At 40.8% G+C, this 27,772-nt stretch overlaps 1 long non-coding RNA gene across 1 annotated transcript; it reads right to left on the bottom strand.

Annotated features, from left to right (window-relative positions):
• Positions 1-18,671: 18,671 nt before the first annotated feature.
• Positions 18,672-19,415, bottom strand: LOC121011696 (uncharacterized). Its single transcript, XR_005781704.1, has 2 exons — positions 19,226-19,415; positions 18,672-18,986 (listed from the first exon to the last, which is right to left on the bottom strand). It is a non-coding gene; the product is annotated as an uncharacterized LOC121011696 (long non-coding RNA).
• Between the last annotated feature and the right edge of the window lie 8,357 nt (positions 19,416-27,772).

Genomic DNA, 27,772 nt, shown 5'->3' with positions numbered 1-27,772 from the left:
TCTCAGATCCTCCTCCCAGAGAAGGGAAGAGTCCATTTTTGCCCACGATGTAATCTAACAAGCACAGGATCAAGAATTACAGCTCAGGGACATTCTGCGAGGTAGAATGAACGGGGCACGAGAGAGCTACATTAATCATCTGCACTGGGAAATTCTGCACTAGTGTTCACAAAATGCTTTCTGCTCTGCAGATAAATGTCCAGGCTCTAAAGCAGAATGCACAAACGGCTCCTGGTAAAATCCACTATGGATCAAAGCTATTTTTTTCTTTGCCCTTCCAGCTAGCTAGTTGGCTTTTTAAATATTTGAACCCTTTTGCACAAGTTGTGACCATGACACAAATTTAAATACGTGATGCTCTTTACCGATAGAGTCTGACTTGGAAAAGCCTCCACCCCAACCCTGACTCTCCTCTGATGTTTGGAAGGAAAAGAAAGATTTCAGAGGAATGTTAATACAAGTCTTCAAAAATATAATGCTATGAATATATTGGGTGCTTAATTAAAAACACTATTCCATTGAATTTAACACCTAAATGATTGAACTAAGGAAATTGAGGAAATAGTAACAAACAAGATTTTGTAAAAGACAGTTATGATGTCTGCCATTATTCACAATCTTCTGTCTCCTGTGCAAATGTAGCTTCAAATGAAGATGCCACTAACAGATATTGGACACCTACTTTGTACTATTTTAAGCGTTTTTACACATTTTATCTCATTTAAATTACAGTCATATTTACGTCTACCCACATGGGTTAGAAAATCACGGAGGCGCCTGGGTGGCTCAGTTGGTTAAGCTTCTGACTCTTGGTTTCGGCTCAGGTTGTGGTCTCACAGTTTCGTGAGTTTGAGCCCCATATCGGGCTCTGGGCTGACAGCACAGAGCCTGCTTGAGAGTCTCTCTCTTTCTCTCTCTCTCTCTGCCCCTCCCCTGCTCATGTCGTCTCTGTCTCTTTCAAAAATAAATAAACTTAAAAATTAAAAAAAAAGAAAATCACTAAAAAAAAAGAAAAGAACAAAAGAAAATCACTGAATCTTCTTAGGCAAATGATTTGATTCTCAGCTAAGTAATTTACCCTCTCCACTCTCTTTTTCTCTTCTTTTTTGAAGTACAGGTATAAAAAGCCATTCTTACTGTATTGTAATACTACTGATCTAAGACTCAGACACATTTTTCTGTATTCTAACAAGTAGAAAAAAGTGTGCTCTATTGAAAGACTATACAGCTCATTATATCAAACTCTAAGCCAATATTTTAATAACTATATTTTATTATAACTATACATTTTAGTTAGAATGTCACTACTGTATTTAGTTTAATTGTATGTTTTGATTCTGAGTTGCAATACAAATGCTGGGTTTGAGCTAAAACTGTTATGGAAGTGGGCAGAAAGTTTGCAAAAGGAAGTCAGGATGAAACCTACTGATGAGATCAGGCTCTTAGAAGAATGGAATATTCAACTCACCTCCTCATTCCTAACAAGCTGAAGGCAACTTTTCCAATTTTCATTCTTGGTGAAAAGTGTCAATGAGCACAATGGCTTTATGTAAATGATTCCAGAACATACCCTTGATCAAAGTTAACAGTGTTTCATTGAGAATTTTCATTCCAGACAAAACAATTTTGCAAAGAACATTTAGAATAAAGGTAACATTAGGATGCCTAGGTGGCTCAGTCAGTTAAGTGTCCAACTCTTGGTTTCAGCTTGGGTCATGATCTCATGGTTTGTGAGTTCAAGCCCCGCTTCGGGCTCCACACTGTCAGTGCAGAGCCTGCTTGGGATTCCCTGTTTCTCCTTCTCTCTCTGCCCCTCCCACTCACGTTCTCTCTAAAAATAATTAAGCTTTAAATATATTTTAAAAATTAGGGTAACATTTTAAAAAGTATCGTACTAAATAACACACATAGGTCATTGCTATATGGCTGATTCAGTAATACAACCCCACGCAAAACTGTGCATATACTCCCTTATGTGTTACGGGACTATTATATTGTTGCAGTTCCCAACGCTGTGATCACAATAAATAGCTGTTGGTAGAAGTTATTGACCTGTGCCTCTGAAGGTATAGATGAATAGGTCAATTTTAGGAGAAGATGGACGATCCTGTGTATATGGGCTGTAAGAAATATACATTTATCAGAGAATGTGGGACTGGAGCGTGACGGTATGAATTTCATGAATTCATTCTAACATGTATTAATTAAATGATCTTACAGAAGTTCATTTTCTTTTGTAAAACAGGGCTAAAAAATATTACTTGCCTTCTAGCAGTCTTATGGTATTTTGAGAATAAATGATAAGGAAATACATTTTCTTTTTTTTTAATGTTTCTTTTAGAGAGAGAGAGAGAGAGTAGGAAAGGGGCAGAGAGAGAGGGAGACACAGAATCTGAAGCAGGCTCCAGGCTCTGAGCCATCAGCACAGAGCCCAACACAGGACTCGAACTCACAAGCGGTGAGATCATGACCTGAGCCGAAGTCGGACACTTAAGCAGCTGAGCCACCCAGGTGCCCCAGAAAACACATTTTCTAAAGCTAAAATACCATAGGTATATTAGGTATAATAATTAATGATTTTAGCAAGATTCCAATTTTAGTTTCCATTTACATTTTTCTATTTAAAAATCAGTTTCCAAATACTCATTTTAAACATGAGAGGGACGCCTGGGTGGCTCAGTCGGTTGAGTGTCCGACTTGGGCTCAGGTCATGATCTCACCGCTTGTGGGTTGGAGCCCCACGTCAGGCTCTGTGCTGACAGCTCAGAGCCTGGAGCCTGCTTCATATTCTGGTTCTCTCTCTCTCTCTCTCTCTCTCTCTCTCTGCCCTCTCCCACTCATTCTGTCTCTCTCTGTCTCTCAAAAATAAATAAAATAAACATTAAAAAAAATTTTTTTAATGAGAAAGGGGGTGCCTGGGTGGCTCAGTCTGTTAAGCGTCTGACTTCGGCTCAGGTCATGATCTCACAGCTCGTGAGTTCGAGCCCCGTGTCGGGCTCTGTGCTGACAGCTCAGAGCCTGGATCCTGCTTCAGATCTGTGTCTCCCTCTCTCTCTGCCCCTAACTCACTTGCATTCTGTCTCTGTCTATCTCTAAAGTAAATAAACATTTTTTTTAAATGAGAAAAACAGATTATAAGGGAAAAAAGGAAAATCATCCATAGTCCTACTGTCCTTCTTCACTCTTGTCTTTGCTTAAATATCACAGTTTCAGTGAGGCTTTTCAGGACAGTGGGTTTAAAATTGCTGCAAATTGTTGTACCTCCACCTTGACACACAAACACAGGGCACTCAGTGTGTAGCATTTCAGGACATGTGATCTACTATTTAATTTACTTATTTGTGTATTGTCTGTATCCCTCCAGAGGAATTTGAGTTCCATGAGGACAAGTTTCCCTTTTCCTCATTTTTGTATTCCTCGTCCCTGTCCACCACTGTCAGCATAAATATTTGTTGAATGAATCAACGAATCTAAGCACAAGTACTGGTAACATTTAGATGTGTTTCTTCTCCTGCGTTAAAATTTTTAATGCAGTGAGTTTTGTTATTTTTAACATAAAAAAAAGTAACATTTATTTAATGCCAGACACTGTGTTAAGGGTTTTACATACTTTTTTCATTTGATCTAGCAACAACACTCAGGGATATTATCCCTGGTTTACAGATAAGAAAATCAAAGTCTCAAAGTGTTAAGCAATGTGCCCAACATCTGGCTTCTAGTAAACTGAATCTGACTTCAAATCAAAGCGTGACTCTAAAGTTTGTTGTAATTTCACTGCATCAGTGTGTTTTATGGTTGTACTCTTGCTATATATTTATTCATATGCATCTTTCTCCATTTAACTTTGTATCCAAAGTATTTCCTCATGTTGACACATTTCACTTCCTACTTTAATGGCTAAAGCTAACTGTATAAGACAGGATCATACTAGAGGGAGCAGCAGTATGTGTTGGCCGAAGATCATAAATATCTATCATGTAAGTGTTTAGTTACAAACTTTCCTAAAAAAAAAAAAAAATCACATTTAAGCTAACCTCTGCACTTTTTTCCGGAAGCCCCTCTCCAATCCTGTCTACCTATTCAAATATGTGTATTTGGGATTCTCAGACTCCGTCTAGCTGCTCAAGAGTGTTGTTGTTTAGTGGGGATTATTTATGAGAGAACACTGGATCGGCTCACAGATCTGAAGCTAAACAGTTAAGCCTTGGAAAGGATGTGTCAGCTGGACCTTGGCCGTCAGGGCTCTCTTGCCTTCTCCGGCCTTTGAATCCCTGCCTGTTTGCATCATCGTCTCAAGCCAGCTTCCACAGAGGGAGAATAGCTGCCTTGGGTGCAAATCCTGCAGCTTTCTGACCAGTGGAAAGAGGAGTTCGAGTTTTTAAAATATTGGTAAAAAGACACTGATTGACCTGGCTGGGACCTTGTGCCTATCCAGGGACGATCAGTGTGTGCAGAGGAATGGACAACAGTGATGGACTCAGTTTGGGCCCATGTGCTTTTCCTCTGAAGCACTTCACGATCACCAGCCCCACATGGTTGTAAACAGCAGTCCCCCAGAAATGTCTGTTCTGGACAGACAAAACACGGAATGCGCCTCTATGGGATCAGATCAAACCCTGCCTTTTTCCTTAACCACCTCGGGCCACATTCATTCATTATGAAAAAAGATTCATGGGGCAACTATCATGTGGTAGGCACTGCTAGGATCTGGAGATAGCCATCCATTCTTTCAGTCAGCCATCAAATGTTTATTCAGAGGCTCCTCTGCCTCTGCAGTGTGCTAAGTTGCTGGGAGCACAACAGTGAGGAAGACAGGTCTCTGCTCTCTACCAGCTTATATCCCGTGGGCACAACCGTCAATAAACAGATAAATGAAACAGTCGTAAGCTGTGAGAAGAAACGATCACGATGTCATAAGAGGATAATGAGGGTAGGCATGGGGAAGGGGGTGGGCTCAAGATGATGAAGGCTGGCCCCTCGGAAGAACCGATAGTAGAAAAAAATCACCCGACCCCCCCCGTGTTCTCCTGCTGAATCCCTCCCATGCCTTAGCATAGGGGCTAAGCACACGAAGATTTGCTAAATTGAAAGGGAAACTAGGAAAATGAATACCTAGCTTGGTGTAAAGATAAAGGACTTTTTTTGTGGAAATTAAGACCTGCTGGCTGGAGAAGGTCATACTCTCATGTGAGTTTTGGAAAAAACACATCATTTAGCAGTCATTAAGAAAAAATGTGTGACCATAGGAACTGCAAAGTTCACAAGGTTTCAATACACGTTTCAAAACAAGCCTAAGAAATAACAATCAAATGTGTCATTGCTATACAACTCATTCAAAAACAAAGCCACAACAAAAGGGGAAAAAATAAGGCTGTTTTGCAGCCCATAAACCTAAGCACCAAAGAACTTAGAGTTTGGCTCCTCTGAAAATCGGATAGGCATGTTTACTTCTTTGTAATGATCTTTTCCTCTGAATAGATTTGTTTGTTTCTGAGAGTAACAAATACAGAAAGAAAATTAAAATTTTTATTTGAAGATTGCTCTGTAAACATGCGTGATATTTAACCACATGGTGTCATGAACATGCTCTTTATACACACACACACACACACACACACACACACACACACACACACACGTATACATGCTCACATACGTAAAGCCAGGGCTGTGTAGACAGGGGATACAATTACTCAGATACAACCAGTCCCAATTACTTATTAGCTGTGTGATTTTGAGCAAGTTACTTAACCTTTCCAGATCCCATTTTTTTCATTTGTGAAATGGAGATAATACTAACAACTTTGTAGGGTCGTTCTGACATCTTCATAAATGAGTTGTGTATTGAGTGCTGAGCGGTATGTGGAATAGAGTAGGTGTTCAATAAGTGGTATTTATTATTTTTTTAGAGTCAATATATTACTAGACTGGGACAAGACCAATCTCATCTTGACTACTCTTGTATTCTGTGAAAGAGCAAATTTAGTATATTTCATTTGTTTGCTAATGATTCTGATCACACTAGAAATATTAAATGACACCTCCTATTTCGTTACTATATGAGGAACAGACACATCTGTGAAATACTTTGAGAAGGTTAAACAGTGTCTTTCTGTTCTTTCAACAATAGACCAGAACAGACAAGAGATACATTTAATTATTTGTGTGTAAATGGAAGAACTAACTAATATTCAGTCAAACCCGCCCTTTTAGAGGTCAGAGGGACCTTGGCCATCTCAGTGAATGCTGTTGCCTCCCCTGTATGTTCTGCTCACTTCCACATTTGTGGTCTGGGTCAAGGTGCTCTTTGACTGGACTGACCTTCACCTCCACTCAAGTAAATTCCATTTTTCTCCTTACCTCATTACTCATTCCATCTGCCATCACTGCACTAGTTTTAAGGGAAGCAGGGAGGGTGGGTGGGGTGGGGGGGGTTCACAGTTCTTTTGTTCCATTAACAAACAACATTTCCAGGGCACCTGGGTGGCTCAGTTGGTTAAGCATCCGATTCTTGATTTCAGCTCAGGTCACAGTTTCAGGGGATCACGGAGCCTGCTTGAGATACTCTCTCCCTCTCTCTCTGCCCCTCCCCCACTCACTCTCTCTCTTGAGTGCTCTCCCTCTCTCAGAATAAATAAACTTAAAAAACAAGCAACATTTCCTTTTGAATGCCTTAAATCCTTATCTTTTATAAGTACCTCCCCAAATCTCCTTTAAATCACTCTACCTCAAACACGGAGCACTTGTTACTTACGGTTAACTAGCCCATGTCCTACCTAATTCAGAGGTCCTGTTAGAAGAGATGAGCAGCTACAGTCTCCTGACTGACAGGTGTGAGATGGCTCTTTCCCACGGTCGCCTTCCTTGGACAAACTCCAGTTTCCCAATGAACCCTCTTACCAGGCTCCCAGGGAAAAACCCACCATTCTGGATGGACACCGACCAGTGCAGGTCACAGAGAGCCTCTCGGAAGCCTGGATTATTATGTCTGAATCTGAGGCTGCTTTAGGATTTTGAGCATTCCAATTCCAATGACTCTCACCAAAAAGATATCTGGTGATATTTAACCAAACCATTTACCAAAATATAACACAAAACTGACCCCCCAGGACCCTGTAGGTGAAAAGAGAATTTCAGAATACACTTTCTAAGAAGGACACCCTGCCATTTGCAACCACATGGATAGGCTTTGAGGGCATTGTGCTAAGTGAAATAAGCCAGAGGAAAATAAATGCTGCATGGGGGGATCACTTATATGTGGAATCTAAATAAAAAGTCAGAAACAACAACAACAGCACAAAGAATATACTTTCTATTCCTTTCCTACAGAAAGGCTCACTCTCATCTGCTTTTGCTTTAGTTTTCAAAAACAGAATCACCAACTCGTTTCTTAGTGCAATTTTGTCATATATATTTAACAAACTGCAGGTTTTCAAATATAATTACTCTACATAAATATGATATAAGAAATAGCATTTTGCCAAGCAGAGTGACCACAATGTTTTGCAACCATGTTGAATGATTGCTGCCTACAATGAGGTAGCAGCATCAGGGGTCTCACTGAGGAAGGAAGCAGCTGATTGATCCCCAAGAGGCCTCCGAGGTGACATTTCCTTGGTCGTTTCACAAAGGTCCAGATTCTGGGCCTCGTTTGGGAGGGTCCACAAACTGGACTTTCAGAATGGACCCTGGAAATGCACCCTCAGTGAAATACTCACATGGGAGATGGACTTGTAAACCAGAATGTCAATGCATTAATTTTTATATGGATACTAACCTTTTTAGCACGGTACAGGTGACCTGCATCTCATTCAGCATACCACACCTCCTCTCCTATGGACAGATACCCGGGAAGCTGGATTAGTAATCAAGACCAATGCTGAGTGGATAGGGAATTAAAAGTAGACTGTCTTCTGTTTGTTTGTTTGTTTGTTTGTTTGTTTGTTTGTTTGTTTGTTTTTGAGGGGGGAGGGGCAGAGGGAAAGAGAGAAGAGAATCTCAAGCAGGCTCCACGCTCAGTGCAGAGCCCGACCCTGGAATCATGACCAGTATCAAGAGCAGGATGCTTAACCGACTGAGACACCCAGGTGCCCTGAAAAGTGGGTTGGCTTGAGGACTATTTCACAAAGGGCATGACGAGACCCTGATCAAATACATCCTGGCATCCTTGGTCAAACATCATCCTGTGGGTGATAATACCTATCTAGGGGCCAGAAGGACCATGGCATAGGTTCACATTGCCAGATTTTTCTTTGCAGAATGACAATAGCTAATACTTATATGTGGTGGTGCTTACCAGGCGGCCAATCGCTATTCCAGACTCTTATGTATTAACTAATCTAATCTTTATAACATATCTTTGAGATTTTTGTTATTACTAGCTCCATTTTATAGACGGTAACACTAAGCCACAAAGGGAGTAAATAACTTGCTAAAGGTTGCATGGTTAATTAGGTGGTAATGCCGGATTTGTAGGTTGCCTGGCTCCAGAGTCCATGCTTTAAATTGTTATGCTGTGGGGCGCCTGGGTGGCTCAGTCGGTTGAGCGTCCGACTTCGGCTCAGGTCACGATCTCGCGGTCCGTGGGTACGAGCCCCGCGTCGGGCTCTGTGCTGACCGCTCAGAGCCTGGAGCCTGTTTCAGATTCTGTGTCTCCCTCTTTCTCTGACCCTCCCCTGTTCATGCTCTCTCTCTGTCTCAAAAATAAATAAATGTTAAAAAAAATTTTTTAAAATAATAAATTGTTATGCTATACTGTATCTTGAACACTGTGTGTTTTCTATGCTGCCCGCCTGTCTCTATTGCTACACCTTGCAAGCTACATTGATTACCTCACATCCTGTTTGACGCCATCTCTGTAGATCTGACTCCTTATAATGTTATGTCTCTGAAATCTTTTTCTTAAAAAGTGTACATATGTAGGGGCACCTGGGTGGTTCAGTCGGTTAAGCGTCCAACTTTGACTCAGGTCATGATCTCGCGGTCCGTGAGTTCGAGCCGCGCGTCGGGCTCAGGCTCAGAGCCTAGAGCCTGCTTCCGATTCTGTGTCTCCCTCTCTCTCTGCCCCTCCCCCGTTCATGCTCTGTCTCTCTCTGTCTCAAAAATAAATAAACGTTAAAAAAAATTTTTTTTAAAGTGAACATATGTAAACATATATATATGCATCTTTAAAGAAAAATTGTATGTATACATATATGCATATATAAAATATTTACTGTTGCCTCCATATATACCAACAAATATGAGCAAAACCGTGCTTGCGTGAACATCATCAGGACAGAAACTTTGTTACATTGAATTAGATAGCCTGATCATAGCTGTTCAAATAAGAGTTGATACTTAATCCTTCTCCAAAAAAGGAAATATTTAGTTTCAGGGAGTGTTTAATAGTTACCACAAGAAATATTAGAAATGAATGAGGAACGTGCATTGGCCTCATGTTACAAAATGATGCCACGGTCAAAGGCAGCTGCTCCAAAATAAGGCTAGAGGTGGCACACCCTTGGCCACACCATCTGGATGTCTACAAAAGGCCCTGGGTAAGGCTGGATTTTTTTCCCGCTGATCAGATCCTGGTTTCATAGAGATTGTATTAAAGCTGCTATAATTTTGAGGGAGACTCCCTTGTTACTTTCTTTTTAAAAAGGGATAAATTAAAAATGTACATGATTCCAAAGCCTCAATGTGCGGAAGGTTGTACAGTGTGAAGTCTCTCCCACGCCTAAATCCCCAACAGTTGGTACCCCTCCCAGGAGGCAATTATCAGTTCCTTACTAATCCTTCCAGAGATAGTCTATTATCCCTTTTTCTGTCTCATCTTTTCCCTGGAGATATGTACTTGAGATTTTTTTTTTATCTTAGTTTGCAATGCTTTCCTCTCTTCCTTTCCTATTTCTTTTTTTTAAAAAGACAAGGTCGACCTCCCGTGAACACTTTCTTTCAAATACCAACTTGCAGTTGGTTGATACTGGTTTTATGCCCTTTTCAACTCTAGTTTCTCCTCTGGCTAGGAAGGAGTTTTGTATGTGACAGGTGGTTGTCCCAGTCACCTCCCAATGAATGATGGATGGGACCAGGAGGAACAATCATTCCCTAATATTATTAATTGCAAGATTTTTGGGAGCTCAAAATTCTAAGAACTGACAGTTGCCTCCAACTGTTACCAGCTGTTGATTTGGCTTAGGCTGTGGGGATCTGACACTCCTTCAGCAATCTGAGACAGCGGCTGGCTCACTATATACCTTCCTTTACAGCCTCTGTGATTCAGAATTTCTTAGGCCTAAAAAGAATATCCTAAGCCCACTCCAGAGTCCCCACATCTATCACTAGTCGTGTGACCTTGCTTGAATAATGAATGTACCCTTGGTCCTAGGTTTCCTATCTGTACAATGGAGGGACTGCATTTAACAATCTCTCGGCTTCCAACCCTACGATTTCCATAAGAATGGAGTCAGTTGTTAAATGGTAAATGCTACCTCAGTCCTTTTCTCTCCCCCCTTCTCCACTTCCCCCAAAGCACCTGCAACTTGAGGGAGTGAAGAATCTAAGCATGGTATTAAAGTAATGATGTGTCCCTGCATTTCTAGCACAACTGTTAAGGGGTTTCTCCTCTTTGCTGCCTTAGTGCTGGAGGGTCTAAGAACTACCTGTCTCACAGATGCAAAACAATTCTTTCCTAATCCCACATACTGGCATGCATTTTTTTTAAAAAATCATTTAAAAAAATTTTGGGGTCCCGCCTGGGTGGCTAAGTTGGTTGGGCGTCCAACTTCTGCTCAGGTCGTAATCTCACAGTTTGTGGGTGTGAGACCCATATTGGGCTCTATGCTGACAAAGAGAGAGAGAGCGTGAGCAGGGGAGGGGCAGAGAGAGGGAGACACAGAATCTGAAACAGGCTCCAGGCTCTGAGCTGTCAGCACAAGAGCCCCACCCGGGGCTCGAACCCACGAACCATGAGATCATGGCCTGAGCTGAAGTCAGATGCTTAACCAACTGAGCCACCCAGGCGCCCCCCAAATCATTTAAGTTATTATGAAAACAGCATTAACTTTTTTTTAAGTTTAGAAAGGTAGTAGAAAAGAGTAATCCCCTATTTTAAAATCTCATCTGTATTTATCCAGTTAATATATATCCAACGAATAATTCTCCCCCAATGTGAATGTTATTGCACATTACCAGTCACCAGAGCGACAGTTTTGAGGTGTGCTTGATGGGGATGCCTCTCCCTGGGAAAGGCCAATTTGGCTGCTTGTGACAAAGGTTTGCAAGCGGTCGTGTACTGGGGTACCTCCCTCCCCCGTTCTGTGTTATAAAACTCAATCTTGCCAAGGCCCTCCGAGGTGTCGGTGTCTCAGGACCCAGCTACACAAGTCAAACTCCCAAGAGACTGACATCCTAACCATATGGATAACTCAGGTCTGCTGTGCAGGCAACACCTCCCTTGAATCAAGGAATCTGGGGAAAAACTTCCCATCAGAAGAAGTTGATGAGCATGGAGTAAATGAAAGGTAGCATACACGGACCCTGAATAGGATGGACAATTCCTGCTCCACAAGAGAGATTCCTAGAATGCCAGGGTCTCACGTTTGCCGCATTTATTCATTCAGCAAACATTTATCAAGCCCATCAGCAAATTTACTAAGACTATGAAAGCTTGAGTTTCCTGCCCCTCACTTGCAAAGGCCTCTCTCAAGACTGTGAGAGGGACCTTCATAATATGTTCACACATTCATACATTTTTATAATATTTTTGTGAAAGTAGGTATTTTCAATGCAATCAGTTAAGACTTGATCTCTCTGCGGTCCTACTTCTCAGGCACATGTCTTGAGGAGAGTAGCACTGGAGTTGTCTCAGGCATTGTTAGGATCTGGCAAAGGGGCAATTGACTTGGGGATATATTTTCGTTTGGGTTTAGTGGTTCGCAGTCGCTTCTGGAGATAGTGTAGTCATCGCTGGCTTCCCCGTGTCACAATAGCTTCTGGGAACACTTCTACAGCCCAGTGGGCTGGCTTGTCCCGCAATGAGACACGACAGCACCGAACTGGGAGTCACATTGCAACATGAACATGTCCTAGTGCATCGAAAGTATGTGGAGAGTGCGAGAGAAAGGAGGTTTCAAACCTCAGAAGCAAATCCATGAAAAGTGCTCCCAGTCTTCACGCAAGTGAAATTGTAAGTAGAAAACTGAATTGTCACTAATGCCTATTCAGAATGGAATAGACTTAATTTTGCAGAACATACAATTGTAAACATGTCATGCTTTTTTCGTTCTTGATCGCAGTGGGGCAAAACAGAACTTATCGGAATCCATGTGTTTGCAGGTAGTGTTATAAACTCTGAATACATCTGTGTGGAAAGTTGAATATTTTATGCATCCCAATTATTAACATTAAAAATTTTACTAATCAACCAAGGTAGGGGACTGAATTATCCTCCTATTCTCTCTACATAAAATGATAAAGCAAAATCATTATCCCATACAGATTATCCAGATTTCAACGTGCAGGAATAGCATTATAGAAGTATTCTGGGCAATTCATGAAGGTAGCATGTTGTTTCTTTCTGAATTTCGTGAGTGAGTGGCATTTGCCATCTCTTAAAAAATTTACCATGAGGGAACCCTAAAAAAAATGAAATAAGCATTTTTTCATCAAAACCTGTATTTGTGGTGATTTATTTTCTCATTCAAAATAAAAATTTGCCTTTGTAGCTTATTTCATATGTACGCTGTTGTCTTCTTTTTCTTAAAGAGTTTCAGGCCCCTCAGAACTTGGATCTGCTCCTGATTGAGCAAGTGGCATTTGCCCAACTGCATATTAGGATCCAGGAATGCAGAGACGAGCTCCACACAATCTTTGCTTTGGACAAGCCTGTGTTCTAGTGGAAGCGGACTCAGGCGCAAACCAGCAAAGATGGTACATTGTTGCAGTCTTTATAGAAAGTAGATAAGATCTTCACAGAGGAAGTGTGACTCCCAACCCACAGCCTCAGAAATGCGACAAGTATCGAGTTCTTTTCTTTAGACCAACTTAATTGCAGCCCTGAGTCTCCATACTACTGCAGGTTGGTTGGAAATTCCAACGCCAGCCGTTTTCTTACCAGAGCTGTCCGGATGCAGAGAGGCTTTCCCGGTGCCTGGAAAATGGCAGAGGGTCTCTCAGTTCCTGCGCATCAGAGTCACCGTTGCCACTCTTATGCACCCAGCCTCTGATCTCTTAAGGGCTGGCCACCTTCAGACCGGCACCGTTCTGTTTCCGCACACCCAGCGCTCAAGTCCAGGAACCTTTGCGAGGCTGGGACCCCGGTGCCTAGGTTCTGTCTCTGAAAACACAACGTGCAGCCAGCCCCCGCTGATACTTCCCTGGAGTCTGTTGCCAAGCAGCATGAGGGGCCCCTGGCTCCCCTCTCCTGGTCCATTTTGCCCTCTCCCCCTCTTCTCCAGGACATCCCATGTACGCTCTTCGAAGGACTTGAGATTTTTACTCAATACAGGAGGAGCCTTTGACGTCACGCTATCTGCTAGATTTTGCCTGGTGAACATCCCCAGGACCAGGAAGCATGAAAGGGGCCGACAGTCTGCTCAAATTGGGGAGAAGTGAAAAATACTGAGAAGACAGATCAGTATGAATGGAGCACGGTGTCCAGGGAGGAGTGCAAGTATTATGGGAATAAAGTGTGGGGGAGGGGAGTATAGAGGAAGGTGTACGTGTCTGAGTGCATGTGGAGGGGGCTGGAACTGACAGACACAAATTCTTGCTGGCCAGGTTTCTAAAGGCCTTTCTAAGGCCTTCTTTTTACAGACTCCATCCAGTCCAGTCAGTTAGTTTAGGCTTTGTTGGTGACAATGGCATTCCAGTCATACCTCCCTGAGGTCATCCTGATTAAATGTGAGGATTTTTTGAACACTTCAAAAAGTCTTTGTTGTTGTTGTTAATTTTTATTTTGAGAGAGAGAGAGAGAGAGAGAGAGAGAGAGAGAGAGCGCGCGAGCAGGGGAGAAGGGCAGGGGGAGAGAATCTTGAGCCGGCTCCGTGTGCAGTGTGGAGCCTGAAACAGGGATTGATCCCTCGACCCTGGGATCATGACCCGAGCCAAAATCAAGAATTGGGCATTCAACCAACTGAGACACCTAGATGCCCTTGACAAAGTCTTTAGTAAATATTGAGTAGATTAAAAATAATATATAATATAAAATAATATATAATATAATATAATATAATATAATATAATATAATATAATAATATATAGTTATATGTCAGGTACTCATACTTCTAGAACACAAATCAATCCCCTCCCCTTCCCCCCTCAGCAGAAAGGACTATCTTGAATTTTGTAAATAGCATTGCTTTGCCTTCCTTTATAGTTTTATCACAAATGTTGTCCTTAAACACTAGGTTGTTTGGTTTTGTTTATGTTTGATCTCTATATAAATGGGATCATAAGTAGGTATTCACCTATGCCTTGCTCTTTGGCTCTGTGACTTGTACAAATCTCCTGGCACACATGTGTAAGTTTCTCTAAGATGTTTATCTAGCAATGGAATTGCTAGCTTATGGGCTATGTGCCCCTTTATCTTTGATTAGATAATACTAATCATTTTCAAAAATTATACTGATTTATATGTTTATCAGTGGTGTCTGAGTTTCTTCCCATGCTCAATACACTTATCATTCTAGTTATCACTGGTTATGCAGCGGTATCACATTATGATCTTAATTTGCATTTTCCTGATTACCAAAGAGGTTGAGCATCCTTTCGTAAGTTTCTTCTGTGAAGTGAACATTAGGACCCGTTTTCTTCATTTTTCTATTGAATGGTGTGTTTCTTCTTTGTGAGAGTTATTTTCTGTCTGGTTATGAATCATCTGCCAGTTATATTTTTACAAATATCTTCTCCACCTTTATGGCTTGTCTTTACTGACCAGTTCAGAGATGTTCTCTATTTATTTTTTTTTTAAAGATTTTTTTTTTCATCGTTTATTTATTTTGGGGACAGAGAGAGACAGAGCATGAACGGGGGAGGGGCAGAGAGAGAGGGAGACACAGAATCGGAAACAGGCTCCAGGCTCCGAGCCATCAGCCCAGAGCCCGACGCGGGGCTCGAACTCCCGGACCGCGAGATCGTGACCTGGCTGAAGTCGGACGCTTAACCGACTGCGCCACCCAGGTGCCCCTGATGTTCTCTATTTAAATGCAGGTAAATATGTTAATCTTTTGGGTTTATGTTTTCTTTCTTTTTTTTGGGGGGGGGGTGTTATGTTTTCTAAATCTTGTTCAAGAAATCCTTCCCTACCCTGAGATCATGAAGATACTCTCCTGCATTAATTTCTTTTTAAGTTTTATAGTTTGCCTTATACTTTTATGTATTTAATCCCCCTGGAATTGATTTAGAGGATATGGAATAAGATAGAGGTCCAAATTAGCTATTTTCCTGTAGGTAAACCCTTTTCCCAGCCCCTTGTTGATCATCTCCCCATGACCTATGCTGACAGTGTAGGCCTAACTCAACTTTTCACATCCGTGTGAGTCTGTTTATAGGTTCTTTATTCTGTTTTATTGGTCACTTTGGCTCTTCCTGAACTAATACCACACAATTACTACAGCTTTGTAGTCAATGTGAAATCTTGTAAGCATTTACCCCAATTCACTCCCAACCTTGCTTTTCTTCAAGCTATTCTTGGCCCGTTGTTTCCTATATGTATGTATGTATGTATGTATGTATGTATGAGGTAGGCTCCTCGCCCAGTGTGGGGCTCAAACTCATGTTCCACCTACTGAGCCAGCCACACATTCCTTCCATATATATTTTTAATTTCCTATTCAAACTAAAAAAGAAAACAAGAACTGTATAACAATTTTGATTGAAATTTCATTGACTATGGGACGCCTGGTTGGCTCAGTTGGTTAAAGGTCTAACACTTGATTTTGGCTCAGGTCATGATCTCAGGGTCGTGGGATCGAGCCCCGAGTGGGGCTCTGCACTGACAGTGTGGAGCCTGCCTGAGACTCTTTCTCTCTCTCTCTCTCTCTCTCTACCCCTCCCCTGCTCTCTCTCTGTCAAAAATAAATAAATAAACTTAATTTTTTTTTTTTTACTTTCTCTGCCTGTTTCTGGCATATAGTAGTAATACCATTTTTTGCCCACCAACCTTGTTAAACATTCTTATTAATTAATTTTTAATTTGATCTGTAGATTCTTTGCAATATTTACTGCTTAATTGCTGTCCAATCTTTATAATTTAATTTTCTTCATTTTTTAATCTTATTGTTCCAGTCAAGATCCCCCCTATGATGTTAAAGAGAATAAACAGAAGTGATAGAGGCACCCCTGGTCTTGCCCTGATCTTCAAAAAGAATGTTTTCAGTATTTCACCATTAGATATGACAATTGCTATCGGTTTTTGGTGAGAATTATATCAGATGTTTATTTCTGTGTAACACATCGTTCGAAAACATAATGGCTTAAAACGACAAGTATTTTATTAGTTTCCATGATTCTATGGGTTGGCTGTGAGGTTCAGCTGGGACAGGTCACGTCTCCATTCTAGGTATTATCAGCAGAGCCGGCTGGCTGACATCTGGACAAGATATAAGGTGGCATACTACAGCTGAGATGGCTGGACTACAGGAGTCTCTTGTTCCTCATGGTCTTACCTCTTCCAAAACCTCTCTCTTTGGCAGGCCTATCCAGCAGAAGCGCCTGACTTTCCTGTATGGAAGCTCAGGGCTTCCAAGTGGATAAAAGTTAAGCCACATGCCTCTTAAAGTTGGTCAGAGCAACTCATTAGGAAAGCCCCGTTTCAGAGGGAAGGAAGATAGACTTCCCAAGAGCAGAAGCAGCAAAATAGTATATGGCCATGTTTTTCCAACCTGCCAAGTGACCCATCTTTTCATGATTTGCTAAGAATTGTGATCATTAAGAGACACTGTATTTTAGCCAAATCTTTTTGTTCATCTTTTAGAATAATCATACAACTCTTCTCCTTTAATCTGTTAATGTGGTGAATTATATTAGTTGATTTTCTAATGTTAAAACAATTTTTTTAACGTTTATTTATTTTTGAGACAGGGAGAGACAGCATGAACGGGGGAGGGTCAGAGAGAGAGGGAGACACAGAATTTTTTGAAACAGGCACCAGGCTCTGAGCTGTCAGCACAGAGCCCGATGCGGGGCTTGAACTCATGGACCGCGAGATCATGACCTGAGCCGAAGTCGGCCGCTTAACCAACTGAGCCACCCAGGCGCCCCTGATTTTCTAATGTTAAAAGACCTTATATTTCAAGGATAAATCCAACCTGCCAGATATAGTTATAAATATTTTGCTTAGTATTTGTGTCTTTACATCTAAAATTAAGACTGAGTTCATGGGGTGCCTAGGTGGCTTGGTCGGTTAAGCGTCCGACTTCGGCTCAGGTCATGATCTCACGGTCCGTGAGTTCGAGCCCGGCGTCGGGCTCTGTGCTGACAGCTCAGAGCCTGGAGCCTGTTTCAGATTCTGTGTCTCCCTCTCTCTTTCTGCCCCTCCCCTGTTCATGCTCTGTCTCTCTCTGTCTCAAAAATAAATAAACGTTAAAAAAAATTTTTTTTTTTTAAAAAGACTGAGTTCTAATTTTTTAAAAATTTTAATTCTAATGTATGAGTGTTTTTTTTTTTAATGTTTATTTATTTTTTAGAGAGACAAAGAGAGAATGACAGCGTAAGCGGGGGAGGAGCAGAGAGGGAGACACAGAATCCAAAGCAGGCTCCAGACTCTGGGCTGTCAGCACCGAGCCCAATGCGGGGCTCGAACTCATGAACCCTGAGATCATGACTTGAGCCAAAGTTGGACGCTTAACCAACTGAGCCACCCAGGCGCCCCCTCCAACATGTGAGTTCTCATTTTTGTTTCTTGCTGTGTCCTAACTTGTTTTGATTCCAAGGTTATATTATACAAATAGTATAAGTTAGAGAATTTCTCTCTTTCTCTATACTCTGGAATAAGTTTGTTTTTTTTTTTTTTTCAACGTTTATTTATTTTGGGGACAGAGAGAGACAGAGCATGAACGGGCGAGGGGCAGAGAGAGAGGGAGACACAGAATCGGAAACAGGCTCCAGGCTCTGAGCCATCAGCCCAGAGCCCGACGCGGGGCTCAAACTCACGGACCGTGAGATCGTGACCTGGTTGAAGTCGGACGCTTAACCGACTGCGCCACCCAGGCGCCCCACTCTGGAATAAGTTTTTAAAGATTGGAATAGTGTGTTTCTTGAATGGTTGGTAGAAATGGCAGCAAAACCAGTAGGGGTAGTGATTGTGGTAAATGTTTTGGTTTGGTTTTGTGGAATATTTTAAACACTTTTCATTTAAGAGTGTTTTTAAGGAATTAAGTTCTTTTTAAGAGTATACTCAGTTTGAGGGAATTGTTTGTTTTTGTTTTGTTTTTTCTCCTTGGTTAAATTTATTCCTAAGTATTTCATCATTTTTGGTGCAATTGTAAATGGGGTTGTTGCCTTAATTTCTCTTTCTTCTACTTTATTATTAGTGTATAGAAATGCAACCAATTTCTGTATATTAATTTTGTATGCTGTGACATTACTAAATTTGCCTGTCAGTTCTAGTAGGCTTTTGGTGGATTCTCTAGGGTTTTCTATATATAGGATCATATCACCTGCAAATAGTGAAAGTTTTACTCCCTCCTTACCAACTTGGGTGCCTTTTACTTGTTTTTCTTGTCTGATTGCTAAGGCTAAGGCTTCCAGTACTATGTTGAATAAAAGTGGTAAGAGTGGCTGTCCTTGTCTTGTTCCCGATCTTAGAGGAAAAGCTCTCCTTTTTTTTCACCACTGAGTATGTTAGCTGTGGGTTTGTCACATATGGTCTTTATTATGCCAAGGTATGTTCTCTCTACACCTACTTTGCTGAGAGTCAGGGTTTTGTTGCTGTTGTCATCAATATCTTCTTGAGGAAGTTTTGTTAAGTTACACTTTTCTAGGAATTTTTCCATTTCACCTAAGTTTTCTTTTTTTTTTTTTTTTAATTTTTTTTTTTCAACGTTTATTGGGACAGAGAGAGACAGAGCATGAACGGGGGAGGGGCAGAGAGAGAGGGAGACACAGAATCGGAAACAGGCTCCAGGCTCCGAGCCATCAGCTCAGAGCCCGACGCGGGGCTCGAACTCATGGACCGCGAGATCGTGACCTGGCTGAAGTCGGATGCCTAACCGACTGCGCCACCCAGGCGCCCCTCACCTAAGTTTTCAATTTAATTGGCATGTAACTGCTCATAGTGTGATCTACCTTTTATGTCTATGTCTTAACATCTATAACATGGCCCCTTTCGTTTCTAATGTTTATTAATGCTCTTTATCTTTTTCCTTGATCAGTCTACCAGGATTCTGTCAATTTTACTCGTTTTCTCAAAAATCAACTTGGACTTTGTTGATTTTATCTAACATTTTTTCCCATTAATATCTGTTCTCAACTGAATCATTTCTTCTTTCTGCTTATTTTGGATTTATGCTATTAACTTGGGTATGCTATTAACTTGGATTTAACTCATTAACTTTCAAACTTTCTTCTTTTCTCTGAGTTTATTATGAATTATTATGATTCATTTATCATTCATTATGATTCAATTATAAATATTTTCTAATTTTTACTATTATTCTTCTTTAATCCTGAGCTACTTCAAAGTATGTTTCTTAGTTTCCAAACGTGTGAGAGTTTTCTAGCAATCTCTTTGATAACCGTTAGTAATTTAGTTGGACTGTACAAAGAGAATGAGACCTATAAAATACGAGTAAGTATAATACATTTACATATCTTAATTATGACCATATTTGGCTTTTTTTTCCCCTACTCTCTTATTTAGTGTTATTTGTTCTGTCCCTTCCCCCCTGCTTGGTTTTTGTTTTTGTTTTGCTGTCTTTTCTTGCCTTCTCTTGGGCTGACTGAATATATTTTTCTTATTCCATTCATCTTTGCCTATGATAGTTTGAAAGTTATATACTCTATTTTCATTCTTTTGGTGAAGAAATTTTACTCTGCATCCTTAACTTATCAAGATCTAACATTTATCGGGGCGCCTGGGTGGCTCAGTCGGTTAGGCGGCCGACTTTGGCCCAGGTCACAATCTCACGGTCCGTGAGTTAGAGCCCCGCATCGGGCTCTGTGCTGACAGCTCGGAGCCTGGAGCCTGTTTCGGATTCTGTGTCTCCCTCTCCCTCTGACCCTCCCCCATTCATACTCTGTCTCTCTCTGTCTCAAAAATAAATAAACGTTAAAAAAAATTTTTTTTTAATAAAATAAAAAAATAAAAAAAAGATCTAACATTTATCAATACCTTTATTTTCCTCTCAAATAATATAAGAACCTTTCAGCATTCTATTCCTAATCACTTTTTGACTTATATGCTATGCAGATGTGCTTTTATTTTATATTGATTTTTAACCTAAGACAATGTTATTGTTTTATATATAATTTTATATATGTTTTATTATAAACATAATATAACATAGTATAATATGATATAATAATATATAATACATATATGTCACCACTTTTTTTTGCTCTTCATCCCTTCTTGCATCTCAGACTTTCCATTGGAGATTATGTTGCTTCTGCTTGAAATATATTCTTTAGAATTTCCTTCAGTAAATTAGCAAACCCTCTTAATTCTTTTTTTTTAACTTTTTTTTTTTATTGTTTATTTTTGAGAGAGAGAGACAGAGTGTAAGCAGGGAAGGGGCAGAGAGAGAGAGGCAGACAGAGGATCCAAATCAGGGTCCACACTGACAGCAGAGAGCTCCGTGTGGGGCTTGAACTCACAAACTGAAAGATCATGACCTGAGCTGAAGTCGGCTCCTGAACCGACTGAGCCACCCAGGCACCCCTCTTAATTCTTGAAGGATACTTTTTGGTAGCCTTATAGTTTTTGGTTGATTGTTTTCTCTCAATTCATCAAAGATATTATTTTACCACTTTCTGACTTCTACTTTTACTGAAAATCTAATTTTTATTCCTTTGAAGATTTTTTTTCTCTCCATCTTCTTTTAAGGTCTTCTCTTTTCACTTTGCTGTTTTGCATTCAAACTATATGTCAAAGGATGAGGTTTTTAAAAAACGAATTTCTCAAACCACACTGAGATAATCACCTCACGCCAGTCAGAATGGCTAAAATTAACAAATCAGGAGACTATAGATGCTAGAAAGGATGTGGAGAAACAGAAACCCTCTTGCACTGTTGGTGGGAATGCAAACTGGTGCAGCCACCTTGGAAAACAGTGTGGAGGTTCCTCAAAAAATTAAAAATAGATCTACCCTATGACCTAGCAATAGCACTGCTAGGAATTTACCCAAGGGATACAGGAGTGCTGATGCATAGGGACACTTGGACCCCAATGTTTATAGCAGCACTTTCAACAATAGCCAAATTATGGAAAGAGCCTAAATGTCCATCAACTGATGAATGGATAAAAAAGTTGTGATTTATATATACAATGGAATACTACCTGGCAATGAGAAAGAATGAAATATGGCCTTTTGTAGCAATGTGGATGGAACTGGAGAGTGTGATGCTAAGTGAAGTAAGTCATACAGAGAAAGACAGATATCATAGGTTTTCACTCTTATGTGGATCCTGAGAAACTTACCAGAAGACCATGGGGGAGGGGAAGAAGAAAAAAAAAAAGTTAAAGATGGAGGGAGGCAAACCATAAGAGACTTAAAAACTGAAAATAAACTGAGGGTTGATGGGAGGTGAGAGGGAGGGGAGGGTGGGTGATGGGTATTGAGGAGGGCACCTGTTGGGATAGGCACTGGGTGTTGTAATGAAACCAATTTGACAGTAAATTTTATATTAAAAATATATATATAAATAAAAAAATAAAAATAAATTAAAAATGAATTTCTCTTACTCAGGACTCTTAAAAACTCACAGCAAAATATAGCCAAGGATTGCAATTAGGAAGACAGCTGGGGGTCAGATTATGAAAGGTTGGGATTTAACTTTGTAGAACAATGATCCTCAAACTTTGTAGCTATGTACATCATATAAAAATTTTGAAAAGTATGTATTATTTTGCACATATTTAAGTTGATATGTATTATTGTCATATTGGCATCATTAGGTTAAAAAGTTCATTTCTTGCTAATAAGAAAAAGGATATATATATATATATATATATATATATATATATAATATTTTAAAAACTAAAATCAGGTGAGGATAAAATTGGAATACATTTTATGGTGTGCCTTGGATATACCATGTTTGATATGTATTTGGGTATGATTATATACTACTTGAAATACATTTGTGTGCTTATCAAAAAAGCATGCCAATTTAAAAACAAATCACATATAAAGTTTACACTTCAGTTGTATTAAACGAGTCTTTAGAATGTTGTGCTTTAACACATTACAGTTTCATTTAAAACAATGAGAACTGGGGTGCCTGGGTGGCTCAGTCGGTTAAGCGTCTGACTTCAACTCAGGTCACGATCTCACGGTCTGTGAGTTCGAACCCCGCGTCGGGCTCTGGCCTGATGGCTAGGAGCCTGGAGCCTGCTTCCGATTCTGTGTCTCCCTCTCTCTCTCTGCCCCTCCCCCGTTCATGCTCTGTCTCTCTCTGTCTCAAAAATAAATAAACGTTAAAAAAAAAAACAAAAACAATGAGAATTGTTTACCTATATGCTGCTTCAAATATTTTGAATTTAAACCATTTCCCAGTATGAGATCAATACTGCTTCTAACTTCAAGCTTTACCCTTATCAGAACTCTGTGTAAAACTAAAAAGGCAGAAAGATCCATGATGTTTGATTAATCATTAAGGAGGCTTCCCTGAAACCAACTGTCATTCTGGGTAGTGCAAACAGTCACACAGAGGTCTAAACAAATTCTACAATGTGACAATGGTTTTAGCTTCTGCATCTGTGAATTTCTCCCTCCCCTGCCCCCTCCCTCTTTCTCATATATGCAGGCAGAACCAGAGGTCACACATCTACTTTTTGGAAAGGGATTCATGCAGGCAAAGAAAGTTCTGCTCACACACAGGTCTCTGCTTCGAAGGGTGGGTGAGGGAGGACCTTTTCCTTGAGGCAAAAATGATGGGCTGTGGAGAGGTCCACTTATAATTCTCTTTCATTTGGAGGTAGGTTCAAATGACCTACCTGGTGGGCAGGTCCCTCTCTGTTCTTGTCGCATTAAATAGGACACGGGCACAAGGCAGGACAGGGACTTTCTTGTAAGAAAAAGTGAGCATTTCATGTTCTTTTATTGTAATGTTATGAAACTTTTCTTTTTGAGAAACGTGCACACAGATCTTGATGTATTTTATTTTATTTTACTTTATTTTTAGAGATGGGGTTTGGGAATGCACTGTGCTGTTTGTGAAGGAAGCCTCCTTAATGATTAATCAAACATCACGGGTCTTTCTGCCTCTTTGTGTTTTACACAGAGTTCTGATAAGGGTAAAGCCTGAAGTCAGAAACAGTATTGATCTCAAACTGGGAAATGGTTTAAATAGGTTAATAACTCTCATTGTTTTAAATGAAACTGTAAAGTGTTGAAGTACATTTTGAAGCCGCATTTCATACAACTGAAGTATTATTTATGTATTTATTTATTTATTTATTTCAGGGCGGGGCGGGGAGAGTGTGCAAGTGGGGGAGGGGGCAGATGGGGGGGAGAGAGAGAGAGTATCAACCAGGCTCCACGCTCAGCATGGAGACCAATGTGGGGCTTGATCCCACAACCCTGGGATCATGACCTGAGCGGAAATCAAGAGTCAGACACTCAACTCACTGAGCCACTCAGGAGCCTCTTGGTGTATTTTACTTGAAAATAGTATATGATAGTTACTACCAGTTATTTCCACCTTTTTTCCAAAAAGAGAGAAATATGGGAAAAGTGTATTGGTAACTTTAGATCTATAGAGAAGAATTTGGCTAAGAATGAGGTTTAATGCATATTTTCTGGTTAAGCATTAACTGTCATTTAGCCCTAGATTGTATGCTTCGTAATAGACTAACCATTAAGCAATTGGAGGAGATGGGGAATAGTGACTAAGAGCATAAGCCCAAGAGCTAGACTGCCTGGGTCCAAATCCCAGTCATAGCTAATTAGCTCTGTGAACTCAGGTAATTTTTAGAACCTTTCTATGCCTCAGTTTCCTCATCAGAAGTAAGAGGATTAAAATGATATTTACCTCAGGGACGCCTGGGTGACTCAGTCGGTTAAGCATCTGACTTGGGCTCAGGTCATGATCTTGTGGCCTGTGAGTTCGAGCCTCACATAGGGCTCTGTGCTGACAGCCTGGAGCCTGGAGCCTGGAGCCTGCTTCTCTCTCCCACTCGTGCTCTGTCTCAAAAATAAATTTAAAAAGTTTTCAATGATATTTACCTCGGAGGATTACTTTGAGGATTAAATGAATACCCCGGTTTCCTCACCTGTAAATGGTCTCTTTTTCACAGAGTGGTTGTAGGGATTACAACCTGCTTAGCACCAGGGCTTGCCTCATGATAGGGGAATAACAAGGAAGGAAATAAATCTGTCTTAACAATACAAAATTAATGCTCATTTTACGTTCACGCACCATGTTCCATCTGGGAATTTGGGGATTTAACACAATATGCTGATAGTAAATATCCAAAAGAGAAGGAGGCAAAGGCATTAACTTTGAAGAGAAAATTCCCTTGACATCTTTGTATTGCTTTGTACCAATTACCAATTGAATACAGTAGGACAGGATGGTGAAGATGTATAAAGACTTAAATGCTTTTCTAACTTTTATTTTTTTTTTAATTTTTTTTTCAACGTTTTTATTTATTTTTGGGACAGAGAGAGACAGAGCATGAACGGGGGAGGGGCAGAGAGCGAGGGAGACACAGAATCGGAAACAGGCTCCAGGCTCCGAGCCATCAGCCCAGAGCCTGACGCGGGGCTCGAACTCCCGGACCGCGAGATCGTGACCTGGCTGAAGTCGGACGCTTAACCGACTGCGCCACCCAGGCGCCCCACTTTTCTAACTTTTAAATAGAGTATATCTTGCTTTTATTTTACTTTTTTAATTTTTATGTGTTTATTTTGAGAGAGAGCGCGCGAGCAGGGAAGGGGCAGAAAGAGGGAGAGAGAAATTCCCAAGCAGGCTCTGAGCTGTCGGCACAGAGCCTGACATGGGGCTCTATTGCATGAGCCTGTAAGATCATGACCTGAGCAGAAACCAAGAGTCAGATGCTCAACTGACTGAGTGACCCAGGCACCCCGAGCATATCTTGTTTTTAGTTCTTTGTTCAACTCAGTTATAGAAATGTAATGGCAATACAATTTCTCCATTTTTATCTCATCTTTGTTCTTTAGTTTAGCTCTAACTTGTTGAGAGTAAACATGTTATGGTAAGACACTAAATCACTTATTACAGTCTACTCTTGGGGCACCAGGGTGGTTCAGTTGGTTAAGCATTCGACTCTTGGTTTCAGCTCAGGTCATGATCTCACAGTTCATGAGTTCGAGCCTGACATGGGGCTATGTGCTGATGGTGTGGAGCCTGCTTGGGATTCTTTCTCTCTCCCTCTCTCTCTGCCCCTCCTGTGTCTTTCTCTCAAGATAAATAAATAACCTTAAAAAAAAGAAAAAAGGAAAAAATCTAATACTACATGATTAAAAAAAACAGGGTTACATGTTCTAGATTCTAAATGGCATTCAACTGAATTTATATAGCATCCAGATAAAACATAATAAAACATCAAGATAAAAAATAAAGAAAAGAGTTGGTTAATTATCCATATTTTTCATAAAACAGCAAAATAATTAAACATTTAGAAACGTCTATAGGATTGACTGAATTGTTCACTTTTTTAGACATCATAATCTCGAAGACATTAATTAAATGTACACTAAATAAAGCTAGTTTTGATTTTTTGAGTAATCCAATATAAGCTAATTTTTGCCTTTCTAATTTCCCTATTTTTCTTTTGTTTTTAATATTTATTTATTTCTGAGACAGAGAGAGGCAGAGCATGAGTGGGGGAGGGGCAGAGAGAAAGGGAGACACAGAATCTGAAGCAGGCTCCAGGCTCTGAGCTGTCAGCACAGAGCCCGATGCGGGGCTCGACTTACCAACCGTGAGATCATGACCTGAGCCAGTCAGTCGCTTAACTGACTGAGCCACCCAGGCACCCCTAATTTCCCTAATTTTCAAGCTAGACATAACATTGAACATTATAGTGGGCAGCTATAGTTTTTGATTGCCCAGGACCACCCTTTATTTGGAGAACTGTCCCTTCGTACTTTATCAGAGTTTGGCAGGGCTGTGAATCATAGTACTCTGTCACCCACTCTCCCTCTATCATGGTGCCTAGTAAATAAACTAGCCCTGGCTAACCAAAGTAATCCGACTCCCCCAGGGAAGCGATTGGGTCAGGATATACAACCTAAGGTGGTCCAATCCAAGTCCTTCCTGGGACTTTTCAACCAAAGCTAGATCTGTGGAGCTGGAAAAATGTGCATCTGGAGTACTGCCTTCTCATGTGTAGGAGTAGACAAGGTCCACACACCAACAGAAGAAGTGCTGGGAGGTGAGGAGGGGAGGCCTCATGATATTGCTTAAGCCTCTAGCTTTAGTTCGGGTTCGACATTGGGGTCTCACATCCCCACACACATGGGTATATTTTAAAGACCATTTGAGTTAGGCTTAGAGCACTTGCAACTGAAGGAGTCCTGATAAGCAGAGACATCTTTCTAATTTATTCATAGATGCAACCATTCACCATGAGAATGAATATACTACAATAAGGTGCATTAAAAACGTGATCCAGGTGTTGCTTGAACCCAGGCAGTATAACAAAGCAGTTGAGAGCCTAGATTCTGGAGTCAAACTGCTTGCCTCCCTGCAAACTAAACTTCACCTGGGGCTGAGAAGGGCTGCCTCTTTACAAGAAACATGTACTCTCCGGCTCCCATAGGGAGAGCCTTGCACACCATGGACCAGGGCTGATGGCCATTTATCATCACAAGGATACTGCCTTCTTTCTTAGAAGTATGTTATGAGAAATGTCAACTATTTCTAGTATCTCTATCTGTACCAACATTAGGAAGAGAAAGGTAGAAAGGGAGAACCAAAAAAAACAAAAAACAAAAAAACAGGAGTGAGCCTTTTTCTCTGTGGATGAGAAGACCATTCCTACAGGTTGTGCTTGTGTGAAAAGAATACAATCTAAGTCGCCATTTTGAACCTACGTCAGCATTTGCCACCCTGGCTTGATGTCTGCCTGTCCCAGAATGTGTTCTCCAACACATTGCTTGAAGTGTTCTCTTTCACTGCTTGAATATTTTCTCTTGTCTGTTATGCTGCTCGAAATGTAGAGATTAATTTGGGTTAAGAAGCACTCCATATTTAGATATCAATCCCCCCTGGGAAGGTTGGGATGAGAGCACAGTCTTCAGTATTAGACTGCCTGGATTCAAAACCCAACTCCATCACTGACCATAGCATACTGACCTTGGGCAAGTTATTTAACCTCTCTGTGCCTCAATTTCCTCATTTGTGGAGTGCAAATAATAGTACCTCTTTCCCAGGATTGTTGGGGGTCTAAAGAGTTGATGTATGCCGAGAATAGCGCTAGGCGGGGCGCCTGGGTGCCTCAGTCGGTTAAGCATCCGACTTCAGCTCAGGTCATGATCTCGTGATCCGTGAGTTCAAGCCCTGCATTGGGCCCTGTGCTAACAGCTCGGAGCCTGGACCTGTTTTGGATTCTGTGTTTCTCTCTCTTTGCCCCTCCCCCACTCGCCCTCTGTCTC

The sequence above is a fragment of the Herpailurus yagouaroundi genome, unplaced genomic scaffold (assembly GCF_014898765.1).
Source record: "Herpailurus yagouaroundi ecotype Mexico unplaced genomic scaffold, PumYag 195, whole genome shotgun sequence".
NCBI classification, from domain to species: domain Eukaryota; kingdom Metazoa; phylum Chordata; class Mammalia; order Carnivora; family Felidae; genus Herpailurus; species Herpailurus yagouaroundi.
This window is presented reverse-complemented; position numbering and strand designations above follow the sequence as displayed.